General features: G+C 35.3%; 1 pseudogene; it reads left to right on the top strand.

The window, feature by feature from the left end:
- Positions 1 to 2,236: 2,236 nt before the first annotated feature.
- On the top strand, positions 2,237 to 3,490 carry LOC145050367 (AUGMIN subunit 8-like; annotated as a pseudogene).
- The last annotated feature ends 15,469 nt before the right edge of the window (positions 3,491 to 18,959 follow it).

Below are 18,959 nucleotides of genomic sequence, written 5' to 3'. Positions count from 1 at the left end.
GTAAAAGAGTAAGAAAATGTTGGCGACGCAGTTGGTGAAGTTACCTCTGGTAACATTTGTGATAGGAAACACATAGCAACTTGAGGAAGTTGACGTAATTTTAGGGCAATCGATTTTGTTTCAGTCCCTTAAGCTCAACTGTATGTATATCATTCAACTACTCCTCCCTAATAATCTCTAAAACACTATTGGGTTATTGCGGTAATTTAAATGATCATTTGGCCGCTAACCAGGTAAAGATTCGTAATTTGAAATCTCCATTTTTGCTCATTGAGAGTAATATTGGGGTGAAATCAAATCCAATTCAAAGGAAAGGGCTTTCGGTTTTTTTTTCACCTTCTAATCTGGAATGTGTTTATCTGAGTATGTGAAAGGACCTGTGTTAAGTAGCTGAAATAAATGACCGATTTGTTATTTAGGATTTTTATTTTAACTTTGATTGGTGAAATTTTATGTGAAAGGACCTCTGTTCTGTTCTCTCTTATTATTCTTATTATTTATTTTTGTTGTAGAGGTGTTGTGTGTAGAATCAAAAGGAAGAAACATGAATAAGCTTATGTTATTTTTATGTTACCTTATGCTAATTTTGACCCCATGATTTCTCAAATATAATTTTGTTTTATATTTGACACAGTTATGGTGACTGGCTTACCCTCTTCTGCATCATGTCAAGACCTATAGGATCACATGCGCTTCTCGTGGCTTACCCTCTTTTTTTTTATATATTTGACACAGTTTTAAATTTGAAGCTTATAATTTTTTGTTTACAGATACGGAAATTGGATGACTCTGAGTTTCGAAATGCCTTCTCTCGTGGATACATTCGTGTATGGTTTCAATTAATATGCCAAGTATATATATTCATGGGTTATAAAGTATGTGTTTAATCTACTTATAGGTGAAGGATATGATTCAAGCCATTCTAGGAGCCGGAGTCGCAGTCGAAGCAAAAGCCGGAGCTATAGCAGGAGTCACAACAGGAGCATAAGGTTGAAACTTGAAACATTTTCTTGTTGCATCATTTATTTGAAATGTGTCAAACTCACATGAAAAATGAAATTAACAAACATAAGTTCAAATTCTAATGTCCCCTACCTTCTGTAAGTCAAACATTTTCTTGTTGCATCATTTACTTGAAACATTTTCTTGTTGCAGATCTCCTTCAAGATCCAAATCTCCCCTACCTTCTGTAAGTCAAACTCAAGCCATAATTTCATCTAATCTGTTAATTTTTAACCTTTTTGTAGTTTGGTCTAATGTCAAAACACAAATTTTTATTTATTTGTTTGTTTATTTAAACCATAATTCCCCTCTAGGTTCTTAAAGAGGCATTTGAAATATTCTGCAACAAGGGTGTTGCTGAATTTTACAGGTAAACTTTTTTCTGATTCCTTGTCTAATGAAGTCATATGTTTGTTGATTTGTTTATTTTGTCTTCTTATAATATCTGACATGAAATTGACATTGTACTCTGGTTGTAGGAAAAAACTTGCTAGGAGGCCTTGTTTGTACTTTGTAAAATGTAGGATTGGGCACTTGAGCTGGAAGAAGTTTTCATAGTTGAAAGACAATGAGAGTTTGATAAGTTTGTTCCATATAAAAATAAAATCAAGAACAAGATTCTCCTTTGGCATGGTATTGTAGCTTCAAACCTTTTCTATTAAGTTATATCATTCATGCAAGATGAGAAGGGAATTAATGTCTTTTGCATAGATGTTAATGAAATCTGTTGTTCTTAATAGGTTCTCGTTTGAGAAACTATGTTGGTATTTGAAGCCAAGGATTGAGAATATCTCCCCCTAAAGCTTCTGCAACCAGCTACATGGTCCTCCTCTCTCTCTCTCTCTCTCTCTCTCTCTCTTTTTCTCTCTATTAATCAATCCATTAATCTATTATATATTGATCAAGAAAGTAATCTTTTTCTATGTTTGTAGTTTGGAAAAGGGATTTATTTTGCTGATTTGGTGAGCAAAAGTGCTCAATATTGTTTTACTGACAAGAAAAATCCGGTTAGCCAAGGTCAGTTATACTTATATGTGAAATAAACGGTGTGTTTTTACTTATTTATTTGCCCTTTTTATTACGTGTGTGTGTATATATATATATATATATATATATATATATATATATATATATATATATATATATATATATATGTATGTATGTATGGACAAACGTCCAAAAGGGAAGGACTCGACTAAAGGAAGTGATAACCAGAAAGGCAATTCCTTCACCAATGCGTAGCCTAAGTGTTTCTTTCCAATCTGATTTGTTTTCCATGCCCACTAGTAAGAAACAGAAGCCACCTCCTCAAGCTCTTTCTGATCGAACCCTAAAGTCATCATCAAATGTATCACTTAAACCTTCTAGAAAGTCTACCCCTGAGAGGAAAAGAAGTCCACTCAAGGGTAAAAATGTCATCGATCAATCGGAAAATTCCAATCCTTTAGAGAGTTTACATTCTAAACTAGTGGAACAACATTGGTGGCCTAGCAGAACAAGTTCTAAATCTAAGCCTTTAGGAAAATCTACAACCCATCCTTCGAGGGTATTATCGTCATTTTCCGATAAAGGAAAGTTGGAATATGACAATCTACTAAGAATGTCAAATCTTGTTTCTTCAAGGTCTCAATATTTACCTGTTGTTACACCAAACAAGCCATCTATTTTGGCTTTGAAAAATGTCAGTCCTTCTAGAAGGTCTTGTAGTCCTTTGAGACAACCCTACAACTCGAATAAAGCTTTTGTTCTCACATTTATTGCTGATATTAAAAAGAGAAAATGAGTTGTTGATCAGATAGAAGATACTCATTATCTGAGACTACTTCACAATAGGCAAATTCAGTGGAGATTTATTAATGCCACTTCAGAAGCTGGCTTCAAGTCCCAAAAATAAACTGTTAAGGTTTGATTTCTTTATTTCTAAAAGGATTAAATGAAAGAAATAGCAATGCACTTTTATTTAATGTCTTTATTATAGTTAATTTATTATATTTCATGATGCAGAAATCTTTATTTAATGTGTGGAGAAGTACCTCAGAACTCCATGATTCTGTAGCAGCAAAAAGGATCGAGCTCAATCAGTTGAGACTGAAGCTAATGCTTTATTTAGTTTTAAATCAACAAGTAATTCATTCTCCCATAACACTCTTTAATTATTTCCATATTTATTTCTTGTTGTTTGTATTCTTTTGATTGTATCTGATATTGTGATATCTATGGATCAGATGACTTACCTCAATGAATGGGCTTCAATTGAAAAGGAGCACAATCTTGCTTTGTGTGGTGCTAATGAAGATCTAGATTCAAGCACTCTTCGAGTCCCTGTAACTAGAGGTGCAATGGTATGTTGGTTCTTGAAAACTAAATAGGACAAAAATGTAATTTCAGTGAATAGAAGTTTAATTTTATATTTGTACAGGTGGATATTGAAACTTTGGAGTCTTCACTTTGTTCAGCTATCCAAGTGATGGAATATAATAAGAAATAATTTTAAAAGTAGAATGAAAATGACAAGTGATTTTGTGTTGTTTTTACAGGGTTGATGAAAGCGAATAGCTCTAGAGTTAGAAGAGGAAAAGAAAGCTCAACCTAAAAGAGATAAGATGCTGCAAATGCAAGTGTTGCATTCTTCATTTCAATTGTTAGTATGAAACATAGAGTAGATTAGATGAATGCAAATTTATATATTGTAAGAAATAGAATTGTATGACATTAAATTTTATGCAATGGATTTTATTTTTTGTATATGGTATTTTATTTCTATTATGAGACATTAAATGCAAATTTAATTTAAAAATTAATAAATATATAAATATATATTTTTTAAACATTTAAATTTACGATACGTAAAAATGTGTGTCATCTTCATTTTTGACATGGCCTTTCTTGACAGGGGTTTTAATGATACGCATTGTGTGTCATAAATGTGCGTCGTTTATGGACGACGCGCAAAAGCGTGTCGTCTCTCGTTATGACAGGGCCTTCCTTGACACGCAATTGCGCGTCGTCTGAGCGTTTTACGACACACATTGCACGTCATAAAAGGCTGTTTTTCTAGTAGTGTCTTGATCTAAATGCCAATTAATGGACTCCATAACTTGTCCTCAAATTATGGAATTCCAAAAGTCTTTTCTTTAAAACCATTAAAACTCATAAGTTATATAAATGAAAAGTTTTGAATAGTTTCAAAACTTGCCCTCAAGTCTTGGAATTTGTAAAGTCACACACACACTTTAATTCCAAACCCTAGAGTTTTAAAAGTTAAAATTCAACCCTTATACTTTATAGTATTGTAAGTTAACAATATATATATATATATATATATATATATATATATATATATGTATATATATATATATGTATGTATAAGATCAAGTCAGTCTTACCGTTAGTAGGCCTCATTCACGAAGCTGATCTATAAGGGGGGTATATGGTTGTTGCCTATAAAATGGCAGCTTAATGGGTGTCCACTCTCACCCAGCGCTTCCTTGACTAGTAGAGGGTCGTTAGCCGAACGGGTAGGACAAGGACTATAATTCTCATTAGAAGTATAATGATTATGATAAAGTAACTAAATCTTTTATAAATTCCCTATCTTAGTTACTTTAGGAAAATGTGAATTTGGTGCTAACCCATGAAATTACACTTTGTACCTTACCAAGTTGTTAGTGGAGCATGTGTGGTTAACCAACACACTAACATGGACTTGTAAGTGTGGCAAATGGTGACTTAATGTTTTTCATAGATTGGTGGAGCGCGTGTGGTTAACCGACACATCGATTAGGTGATAAAGTAAAGGGTACCAAGTTAATTTGCATGGTTATTCACACCTTGTTTGTGATCCTTGGGCATCCCAGTCACAAAGTTGACAGGGCACAATCGAGATTTAAACATGCCATTGAAAAGTTCAATGAATCTCAAAAGATCTAGGAGTTTCAATCCAATCAAAACTTAATACATATTTCTTTTTTCATGGTGGAAATTGGTGAATCATCATTCACCTACCTTCAAAAATTTTATACCTTGGATTACGGCATCCCTCTTCCAAGATAAAAAGTATTGTGTTGGGTCCTAGCCTTAATATTACATTTGGGTGTCTTATTAAGGATTCTATATCTAATCAAAACTTATCTTTCTTCTTTTTCAGATGTCTTCCAACAATGTTGCTTCAAGCTCAAACCCAACATGCTCCTTCTCTCTCACGAACCTTTGTAGGAGAGTCATATTTGATGGTTCAAACTTTAATGATTGGATCAGGAACATCAGGATGGTCACGCATTACGAGGACAAGGAATATGTCCTTGACAAGGAGCTGAAATAAATTGATGATTCTTCTGCTACTCCACAGGAGATCACTGAATTCAAGACTTATGAGAGAGATGTCACCAAGGTGGCATGTATCATGTTGGCCACTGTTGGATTAATGTCTAAGTCCATAACTATAATTGGTAAGACTTGACCCGACCCGACATGGTCCATTTGGGTTGCATGACATCATGCATTTGGATAGACTATAATGAGAGAAATAACACTTAAGGTTGGTTAATATATTATAAGTTCTAATATATTAATAAGATTATTTAATTAGTATTGATCAAGAATTAATCTAGGATTAATTAAGTGATCAAAAGAAGACTAATTAAATATATGGGTTGATTGTGTAAATCATTCATTCTTATATATGTGGGCTTGTGATCCAAGATTCCTTATGTTGGACTAAGTCCATGGGGTGACCCATGGATACTCCATGGAGGTTAAAATCCATGGAGCATAAGGAATGGGTAAAGTTATGAGTTACATGGTGTAACCCTAATAGCCACCATATAAAAGAATCCCATGGCTCAAGAAATCGGTCACTATGTGTGAGAATGAAGGGCTAGCCGATTTCATGAAGTGTGTATGTTCTCTCAATCTATTCCAAGTGTATTTTGTGTTGTGTGAACCATTTGAGGTGTCACACTAGGGGAACTAGGCACTCAAGCTTGATGAAGATAATCTACATCAAAGAGGTATGTAATTCTAACTTCATATACTTATTTGAATCAATGTTATTATGCTAGTTAGGATGAATACCTTGGAAAGTTCATATTTGCATGTATAATAGAGAAAACATAGATCCAAGGTATTTAGGGTTGAATGTACACTTAGGAGTGTTAGAATGCTCAAAACCCAACAATGGTATCAGAGCCTAGGCTTGTTTTCATTTATACTTGATGCAAATTGCTGAAAAATGCTGAAAAAAATCGATTTTCTGGCTTTTTGTGCACTAGACTCGCCGAGTCCACTGATGAACTCGCCGAGTCCAAGGCAAAACTCATCCTATTCGTCGAGTAGGTTGATACACTCGACCAGTAGGAGCCCCAGACATCATATTTTCGAGTTTTTTTTATCTAGAAATGAACTAGGAACATTACCCTAAGCTGTTTTTGGACTTATAAACTTGTTTTTGATGTGGTAATGTTCATGCTAATCCAATTTCAAAGATAATTTTCAATAGATTCATGTGTTGTATTAGTTTAGTGATTAGGCTAATTACATGAAAAAGTTTGATTTGAATTATCTTGTTCTTACGAGTTGCTTAGATTAATAGAAAAGTTAATTGATTATGTGTTTTCAATCCATTTTAATCAAAGAGTTGATTCTAAAATGTGTTTTTGTAACTTATCCTCATGTTATATGAAAAGTCACATTTAAGTTTCATAAAACTCGTAAAAGTTGGCAATGGTTACAAAAAAATGAAGAGTCTTGTCCTCAAGTTGTGGAGGTTCAAGAGTCACCTCATTAAGTAATAAAATGTGTAACCTTAATTAATTCCATAAGTTACAAAATAAAGAAAGGTACATTCTTTTATTAGTTTAAAGTCTTCCATAACTTGTCCTCAAGTTATGGAACTTGAAGAGTCTTTTATTTAAAACTACTTTAAACACATAAGTTATGGAATTAATTAGTTTTGAATAGTTTCAAAACTTGCCCTCGACTTTTGGAATTTGAAAAGTTTTCACTTATGAATACTTTAATTCCAAGTTAGCCCTTAGAATTTTAGTAGTTAAAATTCAACCCTTATACTTTATAATATTATATGTTAATAATATATATATATATATATATATATATATATATATATATATATATATATATGTATAAGAGTAAAGTCACTCTTACCGTTAGTAGGCCTCATTCATGAAGCCGGTCTATAAGGGGGTATAAGGTTACTGCCTATAAAATGACAGTTTAATGGGTGTCCACTCTCACCCACCGCTTCCTTGACTGGTGAGGGTCGTTAGCCGAGCGGGTAGGACAAGGACTATAATTCTCCCTTCATTAAAAGTATTAATGATAAATACTAAGTAACTAAACCTTTTATAAATACCCAATCTTAGTTACTTAGGAAAAAGTGAATAAGGTGCTAACCCATGAAATTACACTTTGCACTTTGCTTGTGTCGTTAGTGGAGCGTGTGTGGTTAACCGGCACACTAACCTGGACTTAACAAGGTAGGAAAAGGGTAACATAATATTTACCATAGTATTGGTGGAGCATGTGTGGTTAACCGACATATCGATTAAGGGGTAAATATTAAGGGTACCCAGTATATTTGCATGGTTACTTCACACCTTGTTTTGTGATCCTCGGCATCCCTGTCACAAAACCTGAAGGGCACACTCGAGATTGAAACATGTCATTGAAAAGTTCAATGAATCTCAAAGATCTAGGAGTTTCAAAACCAGTTAAAACCTAATAATACATTTTGTTTATCTTGGTGGAAATTGGTGAATCGTCATTCACCTACCTTCAAATATTTTATAGCTTGGATTACGTCATCCCTCTTCCAAGTTATAAAAGTATTGTGTTGGGTCCTAGCCTTAATATTTCATATTGGGTGTTATATTAAGGACTTTAAATCAACTATCCTGAATATCTCCCAAAAAGATGTCCAGTTTAGACATTTATGATCTTCCCAAATCTCTTGAAACAAGCTTTCCTAAATGAAGATGATGTCCCATGGAAATCATACTTCTTTCACCTCCTCCAATTATTCTCCCTAACCCGCAAGTTCTTGAAAAGTTTAAGGTCACTCAAGCCTTATTGGCAAGTAAAGGTCTATGTGTGGTCACATCTTGGAGATGTAGTCACATATTGACAAGCCGGGAGAGTTGGGTGTCAAAGTCTTGAGAAAGTTGGTGGTTTAATCACTCTCTAAGTCACATAGTGAGTTCCTTTGGGACTCCTATGAAACAGACTATGACAAGACCCTTAATGATCTTATCTATTTACTAAGATCAACTTTCTAGAACTTGTGGACATTGACAATAATGACATTGGATATCCAGTAAAGCTCTCTCTTCCTAATGGAAAGGGATCGGCCATAGTCAACTCGGTTGACCAAATGGTAAAGAGAAAGGCTAAGTCTATGATAGTCCCATGTTTCATTACCAAAGCATCCATATGTTAAATTGCCAAAGAAAGGGGCATTGGTTGTGAAGCTGCAAATTTACCTAAGGGTGTTAAAGTCAATAAGTTTGACTCTACTTCAAGTAAAGTCCACTATCTAACTCTGCTAAGTTTCTATTCTGAGATTCTTGATACATGATGTGACTGGGTCAGATGGTGATGTTTTAAGAATCAAAGAAAAGTGAAGAAACTTAAAGAAAGAATATGCTAAATCTGATCGCGTAGATGGATTTCTATCGCATACTTTGAATACCGGATTCTTGAGCTACTTCTTAGGAGTTATGATATATTGCTTAGGAATAGATAACAACAAAGTTTTCATGCTCTTTTGCATTGTAAGGATAGTTTTTCCGCAAAGTTTTTAAAATAAAAGGAAAAATGATGATTTTATTTATTTTAAAATATCCTTACAATGGCATTTGAGGAAAAAAATTGTTGCTTATACAATTCCATTAATAACAAGAGTGGAAATATGAAATTGATTCTTTCATTTATGGTAATGTCTAAATTTATCAAATAAGGAAAGATCCTCATCACCCAAGTTTCAATTGGACCGGAACTTGGAATCATGCAAGCTGTACAACATGATGGATGAGAATTTTTCATCTTTGGAAAATTAAGACTAGTTCCTTGTTCACATGTATATGTGAGTCAAGTGAAGGAATAAGGGATCAAGTACACATTCTTGTGCACTGGTCAAGTCCACCACAAAAGCTCGATAAGATTATTCGTCATAATTTACTAAACTTAGTAAATATGGTTATACTTACAAGCTTAAGTGTAATTCTGAGACATTGGAAAAGGTTCCAATGTATGACAAAGCGAATAAGAAGAATCAAATTAGGCAGAAGTATAAAAGTTTCTCAAATCTGGAAAGATGGGAGAGTATTTTAGTATCAGTTATTGTGATCATCTTAATGATTAAGAAACCATATCACAATTAGTTCTCTAAGGAAATCTTAGTGCATTCTTATGACTAAAAAAAGGAATCTTGAATTGTTGAAATGGTTAAATCAAGAAGATGAGTCATACTTCGTTCCAATACAAGTCTTAGAGTCATACTCCAAGATTGTAACTTAAGTGATATGTCTTAGAGAAGGTTTAAAACACATGTCAAATGTAAGAGTAAAAGTTTTCTACTCTTGTACATTTGAAATTGGTAAGTTGTGATGTTTTGGATAAAACAAAGACCAACTAAGGCCAATTGTGTGAAGTGTTTGTCCTGATTAGAATCCACACTATCTCTTGAATATCTGACAAGAAAGTCTTATATGTCAAGAGGACAGTGAGAGTCTTAAAGGTCTTGAAAGTCTCAAGAACTAATCAAGAATAAAACCTGAAGTTCTTCACTAGCACACGACTTGAGGTTTATAACCTATCGTGTTGACATATTCTGTGCCCATTCCAATTAGAGTTGCTTTGCATATGAGTTCTTATAGTTTTCAATTGTTTGCACAACAACTTGGAAGCAATGACAGGCCCTTGATCTGCCAGGTGGTAAGAAATTAAGATTGAGTTCAGTCCATATGAGTTTGGATTTGTCATTATCATTGTCTTGTGACTATGGTTTTGACAATTCACATGGATAAGAACACATACACCATTAAATCTAAGTGTCATAAGGTTTCTCTCCGATTCATGAAAATAATGGTGAGGAAACACTTTCACTAAGTAGATTTTAGCTAGATAGCAATTGTGATATTTGCATTCTCAAAGTCGTTAGTGGAGCGTGTGTGGTTTACCGGCACACTAACATGGACTTGTGAGAAGTGGCAAAGGTCTAAACAATCAAGACTATGATTACGGCATCCCTTTTCATAGTTCTTAAAATTGTTTATACACACCTGTGAGCTATCTAAGATAAGGTGTATGATTATGATAAAGTTTTATCAAAGCAATCTAGTATCAGAAATCTGAACTTTGGTAAGAAATTCAATAAAGTATTGATTTCTAGAAGTCCAACTGATTTATAAGTATATGTCAAAGCTAGTGGGAGCATAAGTGTTATGCTAATAATCATCATGTTAGTGGGAGCTTGATAATTATGATAAGTATTGCAAGTTAGCAATGTTAATTATAGAAAACAAAAAGTTTCAATTGGGAAAGAGTTGTTTTGCTATAATTAAGGGAGAAGAAATTATACCTCATTTCAAATCTAAAAGCTTAGATTGAGGTTTTAATCGTATTTAGTCAAGGATATATATATATATATATATATATATATATATATATATATATATATGAATTTCATGTTGGAATGGCTTAACATAAGGAAATTCTGTATATGGGTCCATTATTTGCGTTCTAAAATTCGATTATGATTATGGCATCCCTTTTCATAATCTGAATTATAAGAGCTTGGCAAATAGAAATGGAAATGTTATAGCAAAAGACTGGTTTAGTCTTTATGTGAGACATCATGAATCGTGTCCCATATGCTTCGGATATAGGATCGATTACATGTGCTATATTCATCCTTTCTAAAATTTTCCAAATGCCTGGGGCATTAAGAAGGGAAAAGGTCTAGAATTGGATATGACTAAAAGGATTAAACAATTTACGAGGACAATCTAAGGTTTACCAAAGATTGGTTGCTCAAGGATAGTTGGAAGTATAGTGATAATTCTGGAAGGACCATATTAACATAATCTGTAAGGAGGCAGCTCTTGTTCAGAAGTGATAGTCAAAATGGAATCTGGAAATGTTTCAAAGTTAGAAATTATTTAATCTCTGTAAGATTAGGAAACTTAATGCAAGAACGATGTTTCCAAGGAGCTGATCTCCTTTTGAATGCTCTGTAATGTTTGTTGTCAAGTCTTTCTGACTTTGTGCATAATCATTACAAGAGGATCAATGCATATAAGTTTAGAATCTAACAGATTTCAGTAAATGGCATGAATTTTGAATTCTTGCATTTGAAGTAAGGATTTGGGACTATGAAAAGAGGATCATTGGAGTTATGTTCAATTGATCTATTTCGCAAAGTAAAGATCATAGAAAAACATAGTATGCATACTTGGTGTATGGCATGACTAGTGTTTAGAAAACATAGTGTACATGCTCGGAGCATGGGACAACTACTGTTTTAAATTCAAGAATAAAGTTGATAGCTGAAACAGTATACAATGAATAATGTGTAATCATATGGTGATAAATAAAAGGTGTTTTATTTATGTTCATAGGTTTTGATACCATATAGGATTCAATTATTATTGTGTTTCACTTTGCATGTTTTAACTTCCAGAATAACTAGGTCATTGTTCTGGATGACTAAGTTATTCAAACCATCCATAGTCGGTCATATGTTGGAAGTAGATATGAATTAAGACTGTCATGGGTTGGCTTGTAGAGGTCTAAGATGTTGGACCAAGGGCTACAGCACTCATGAGTGCTCATAAGTTCTGAGTATTGGATTCAACCCTTGCTCATTGGAATCACTTCATGGATTTTATCACGAGTGATCATGAGACGATAATATCTTATATTCTTCAAAACTAGAGATATGAGTTGTTACTATGAGTTGGTTGTACATTGATTGCACGAAAACGCATTCGGTAACTCGATGTTATAAAACGTGCCTTTGTGTATGATTCAACAAGTAGTAGAACAAGCCATATGAATCGAAGTTTATCCATTCCTTTTACCTTCAAGATAAAAGGGATATCTATGGGCCCCTCGATGATTTGGTGATGACAAGTGTAAGTGCTCGGCCGGGCCAGGACTGATTTGATTTGTTCAATTAGTCACTCGTCATAAATCTGAAATCGGGAAACAACAAATGGATATAGAGAATGATTATAATCCATGTCTCAGTCCATATGATATATATAATGGAGGAATATATGATCCCTTATCTAATGGACAAGTCATTGACAAAGGTCAGAGTTCATCTACAAGGTCAGAGTTCGACAGAAGCTTTTGAGAGCTACGATTGCCAATCGGTTCTTGAAGTCATACGCAATAATAGTTTTAGACTTATCCAAGTAGGAGACTGTTGGATTAATGTCTAAGTCCATAACTATAATTGGTAAGACTTGACCCGACCTGGCATGGTCCATTTGGGTTGCATGGCATCATGCATTTGGATAGACTATAATGAGAGAAATAAAACTTATGGTTGGTTAATATATTATAAGTTCTAATATATTAATAACATTATTTAATTAGTATTGATTAAGAATTAATCTAGGTTTAATTAAGTGATCAAAAGAAGACTAATTAAATATATGGGTTGATTGTGTAAATCATTCGTTCTTATATATGTGGGCTTGTGATCCAAGATTCCTTATGTTGGACTAAGTCCATGGGGTGACCCATGGATACTCCATGGAGGTTAAAATCCATGGAGCATAAGGAATGGGTAAAGTTATGAGTTACATGGTGTAACCCTAATAGCCACCATATAAAAGAATCCCATGGCTCAAGAAATCGGGCACTATATGTGAGAATGAAGGGCTAGCCGATTTCATGGAGTGTGTATGTTCTCTCAATCTATTCCAAGTGTATTTGGTGTTGTGTGAACCATTTGAGGTGTCACACTTGGGGCACTAGGCACTCAAGCCTCATGAAGATAATCTACATCAAAGAGGTATGTAATTCTAACTTGATATATTCATTTGAATCAATGTTATTATCCTAGTTAGGATGAATACCTTGGAAAGTTCATATTTGCATGTATAATAGAGAAAACATAGATCCAAGGTATTTAGGGTTGCATGTACACTTAGGAGTGTTAGAATGCTCAAATCCCAACAGCCACAATGACAACTGAACTCCAGAAGTCCTATGAGGACTTTTACCCTTTTGAGATGCACATGGACCTGATGGACAGATACCATCAGAGTGCTCGTCAAGAGAGGTATGAAATCATCTCCTCCATGATAATAACCTGAATGAAGGATGGTGAACCCATCATGGGCCACATGCAGAAAATGCAAAGGTTTGTGGACCGTTTGCTGAAGTTGGATGTAAACTTCCCCGAGGAGTTGGATATTGATATTGTAATGCACTCCTTACCTCCATGTTATGATCAATTCCAAACAACCTATCATATGAACAAGGAGGAGGTCACACTCAGCAAGCTTCAAGGACTTTTGAAGACCCCCGAAAGCGGTCTAAAAGGTAAATCGGTTGTTACTACTTCTACTCCTAACACCGCCCCTATTCTGGGAATCGGGCAATATAGAGGGAAAAAGAGGAAGACCTCTTTGAAGGGTACCAAGGGAAAGTATCTTGATGGCTCCTCTTCGAGTGGAACCAAAGGTGGTTCTGTCACTCCTTCTTCCAACCCAAAGGAAGCTGAATGCTTCTATTGTCATGATAAGGGGCACTGGAATTGAAACTGCCCCAGGTACCTGCAAGATGTTAAGGATGGGAAGGTCAAACCTACCCATGTAGGTATTTATACTATATTGTCTAATAACTAACAGCATACTAATTCTTGGGTCCTTGATACAGGTTGTGGTATTCATATATGTTCTGATTTGAACGGCCTAAGAAAAAGTGAGGATGTGGAGCACGGAAAGATAAACTTGATCATGGGGAATAGGAAAGCTTCACCTATCTCCAAGATTGGAGTTTATTATTTGTTGCTAAGTAGTGGGTTAATGTTAGATTTGAATAAGTGTTGTTACTCGTCTGAAATGGCGAGAAATATTATTTCTTTTCACGGTTTGTACAAACAAGGGTTTACTTTTTCATTTGATAATGAATGTGGTGGTATTAATGCTTTTTATAACAATGTTCTTTATTTTAAAGCATTACCTTGTGACGGTGTATATGAAATTGTGTCGGTTGTAGACAACTTACGAAATAATGTGTTGTATATTGATTCTTCCACTAGTTTGGATAAGGCATCCTTGTGGCCTTGTCTTCTTGGACATGTCAACAAGAAGCGCATAGGCCAACTCCAAAAGGCTGCAGTCATGGAGTCGTTTGAATTAAGGTCAGATGATAGTTGCGAATATTTTTTACTTGGAAAAATGACTAAGTCACCCTTCACTGGTACTTGTGCTAGGGGTGAAGGTTTGTTAGATCTCATACACACCGATGTGTGTGGGCCCTTCAGAACCGCCACAAGGAAGGCTAACTGCTTCTATGTGACTTTTATTGATGATTACAATAGATATGGTTATTGCTACTTAATCAACCATAAGTCAGAAACCTTAGAAAAGTTCAAGGAGTTTAAACAGGAAGTCGAGAATCAGCTGGGCAGGAACATTAAGATGCTTCGATCCAATCGGGGTGGAGAGTATCTTAGCACAGAGTTCCTTGACTATCTTAAGGAATTTGGATTTTTTTCACAATTGACACTTCCCAGGACAACACAGCTTAATGGTGTGGCTGAGAGGTGCAATCGAACCTTGTTGGACATGGTTTGTTCCATGATGAGTTGAACTTCGTTACCAATCTCATTTTGGGGGTATGCCTTAGAGACTGTCGTCCATATCCTTAGTCTAGTCCCTACCAAGAAGGTTTCCAAAACACCTCACGAGATGTGGACTGGGAAAGTTCCCAATTTAGACCACATCAAGATTTGGGGTTGCGAGGCTTTCGTGAGGCGCAAGACTCACGACAAGCTCGAACCCAGAAGTGAGCGATGTATTTTCATCGGCTACCCACATAAATCATTTGGTTACCTCTTCTATACATCCAATGATAATTTGGCCTTTGTGGCAAGGAGAGGAGTCTTTCGCGAGAGAGAATTCATAAGCCAAGAAAACAGTGGGACGAAAATTGACCTTGAAGAGCTTCAAGAGTGAAGTGGTGAAGGAACCTCAAACCCTAGCATTCAACCTGAGGATGAAACTCCAATTAAACCAACTGACAAATTTGTACCTCTGAGGCGTTCCACTACAGTTAAGAATGCACGTAAGCATTACTATGGTTTCCATATTACTGCGGAAGGTGATACATTTATCAGTAATAGTACACTGGTAAATTCTGATGAACCTAATAGCTATAGGGAAGCCATGGCAAGACGTGAGTCTGCTAAATGGAAAGAGGCTATCGACAGCGAGATTCAGTCCATGTATGACAATCAAGTTTGGAACTTGGTTGACAATGTACCAGGTCGTAAGACAGTCGGGTGCAAATGGATATCTAAGAAGAAGACCGACATGGATGGGAAAATACACACTTATAAGGCGCAACTGGTTGCGAAGGGCTTCACCCAAACTCAGAGAGTTGACTATGATGAAACCTACTCACCAGTAGCGAAGATTAAGTCGATTAGGGTTATGCTACCCATTGTTTCATTTCATGATTATGAAATATGGCAAATGGATGCCAAAACCGCTTTCCTTAATGGAAATTTGGTTGAGGATGTTTACATAAGTCGGCCAGAGGGTTTTGTCAATGTAGAGTACCCTAATAAAGTGTGTAAGCTTGGGAAATCCATTTATGGATTGAAACAAGCATCTTGCAGCTGGAATCATTGTTTTGATGAGAAAGTCAAAGAGTTTGGTTTTTCGAGAAGCAAAGATGAGTCCTGTGTATATGTCAGAGCTAGTGGGAATATAGTTAGCTTTTTGGTACTGTATGTGGATGCCATACTACTCATAGGAAATGACATCCCAACCTTGCAGAAGGTTAAGTCCTGGATTGGGAAGTGTTTCGCTATGAAGGTGTTGGATTAATGTCTAAGTCCATAACTATATTTGGTATGTACTTGACCCGACCCGACATGGTCCATTTGGGTTGCACTTCACCGACACAATTTATATGGATAATCTTTTGAGAATAGTATATTTATGATTAATATTAATATATTATAAGTTCTAATATATTAATATGGAATCATATTATTTAATTAGTATTGATCAAGAATTAATTTAGAATTAATTAAGTGATCAAAATGAACTAAGTAAATATGGACTCTTATATATATGGAATAGGCCAAGTTCATTTAGGATGGGCTAAGCTTTCATGGATAGTCCATGGAGTGTTTAACCCATGGATCATATGAAATGAAAGGTCATGGGTTTAACCCTAGTCTCCATACTATATAAAGAGGTCATTGGTTGGTGAAATTGGCACTAGTGTGGGTACACTAAGAAGGGCTAGCCGATTTCACTAGAGAGAACCAAGTATCCATATTCTCTAAAGTCTTCCAAGGTGTTTTGGTGATTTGTGATTCCACTTGAGGCTTCCACACTATTGGGGCTAAGCTCTTAAAGCTTGAAGACATCAAGCTACATCAAAAGGTATGTCATCTAACTAGTACTTTGTAGTATAAGAACTTCATAATATGCTAGTTAGGATTTAAGCCTTTGGAATGTTCTTATTTGCATGTATAATAGAGAAAATATAGATCCAAGGTTTATAGGGTTGCATGTACACCATAGGAGTGTTAGAATGCTCAAAACCCAACAGAAGGATCTTCAGGAAGGTGCCTATATCGTAGGGATAAGGACATTGAGTGAAAGGAGTAGAAGACTAATTGGACTTAGTCAGAGTACCTACTTGGACAAAGTGTTAAAGAGGTTTCAACATGCCGAATTCCAAGAAAGGTGATTTACCGATCCAAAGCAATGTCAAACTGAGCAAGGCTCAGAGTCCGAGTACACAGGCTAAGATAGCTAAGATGAGTCAATTACCATATGCTTACGATGTTGACTCGATCATGTATGCTATGACTTGTACCCATCCTGATGTGGCCTTTGCTTTGAGCATGGTCAGCAGATATCAGGAGAATCCTGGCAAGGCTCACTGGACTACGGTGAAGAACATTCTCAAGTACCTGCAGAGGACTAAAGACTGGGTCCTTACCCTTGGTGGGAGTGATGACTTGAGAGTAGTGGGGTATAGTGACTCTAGTTTTTAGACTGATACGGATAATTTCCACTCTCAGTCGGGTTGGGTGTTTACCATGAATGGAGGAGCAATTACTTGGAAAAGTTCCAACCTGAAGACGGTAGCTGATTTGACGTGTGAATCAGAGTACATAGCAGCGAGTGAAGCGGCGAAGGAGGCGATATGGCTGAGGAACTTAATCGGAGACCTTCGAGTTGTACCAGCTATAAAGGAGCCTATGGAGATTTTTTGTTACAGAAATAGTGCGGTTGCCTTAGGTAAGGAACCGAGAGATCATGGCAGATCCAAACACATTGACATAAAATATCACTTCATAAGACACAAGATAGAAGAAGGACTCCTCGTGGTATAAAGGGTATCATCAGAAGAGAACCCAACAGATCCCCTTACGAAGGGACTGATTAGGGTTAGGCATTTGCAACATGCGAGGCGCATCGGGCTGAAGGACAATATTAGTTTTACAGATTAGATAGGTATTTCTGAAACTTGTAAAATGTAATTGACATTTTATGATTAAATAAAAGTTGTTTATTTATAAGTAAGGTGTTGCTATCTTGTGTCAATCGTTTACTATTGTTTCAAATTTTCGTTTTTTGACTTCCATAATAATTACTTTATTCAAACTCTCCACAGTCAGTCGTACTTTGGAAGTAGGTATGAATCAAGAATGTCATGAATTGGGCTTGTAGATGTCTAAGGAGGTTAGACATAGCAAAAGTTGCTACAACATTCATGGGTGCTCATAAGTTTGGAGTATTGGATTAAACCCACGCTCACTTCTATCACTTCATGGAATTTATATCGAGTGATCATGAGACGGTAATATCATATAAGTCTTCAAACCTAGAGATATGAGTTGTTGACTATGAGTTGTTTGTGCATTGATTGTACGAAAACGCATCAGTAACTTGATGTTATAAAACGTGCCTTTGTGTATGATTCAACAAGTACTTAGTACAAGCATATGAGTCGAAGTTTATATGTTCCTTTTAATCCTTGGAGGATTAGAAGCGATATTTGGGCCCCTCGATGGTTTTGTTTTGACCTATGTGTCGAGCCCGGTCAGAACCTAATTGATGTGTTCAGTTTAGTTCTATGTCAAACAAATCGGAAATCCGGAAACAAACTGCTAGACAATAAGTATGACATTGTTCCATGTATTTTTCCGACTGATATCTAGAACAAAGGATTATGTGATCACTTATCTAAAATTGCACTCCATAGTTCAACAGAGTTTTAAGAGCTACGATTGTTGGTCGGTTCCTAAAGTAATACTGGCAACTACAGTTATCAGACTTATCCAAGTGGGAGACTGTTGGATAAGGTGTATAAGTACATAACTATATTTGGTATGTACTTGACATAACCCGGCATGGTCCATTTGGGTTGCACTTCACCGAAACAATTTGTATGGATAATCTTTTGAGAATAGTATATTTATGATTTATTAATATATTATAAGTTATAATATATTAATATGCAATCATATTATTTGATTAGTGTTGATCAAGAATTAATTCGGAATTAAGTAATCAAAAGAGACTAATTAGATATGGACTCTTATATATATATATATATATATATATATATATATATATATATATATATATATATATATATATATATATATATATATATATATAGAATGGGACAATGTTCAGTTAGGATGGGCTAAGCTTGCATGGATAGTC

This window comes from Lactuca serriola, chromosome 5 (assembly GCF_051521515.1).
Source record: "Lactuca serriola cultivar US96UC23 chromosome 5, Lser_US96UC23_V15, whole genome shotgun sequence".
Classification (NCBI taxonomy): domain Eukaryota; kingdom Viridiplantae; phylum Streptophyta; class Magnoliopsida; order Asterales; family Asteraceae; genus Lactuca; species Lactuca serriola.
Note: the sequence above shows the minus strand (reverse complement) of the source record. Positions and strands in the feature narration are given on the sequence as shown.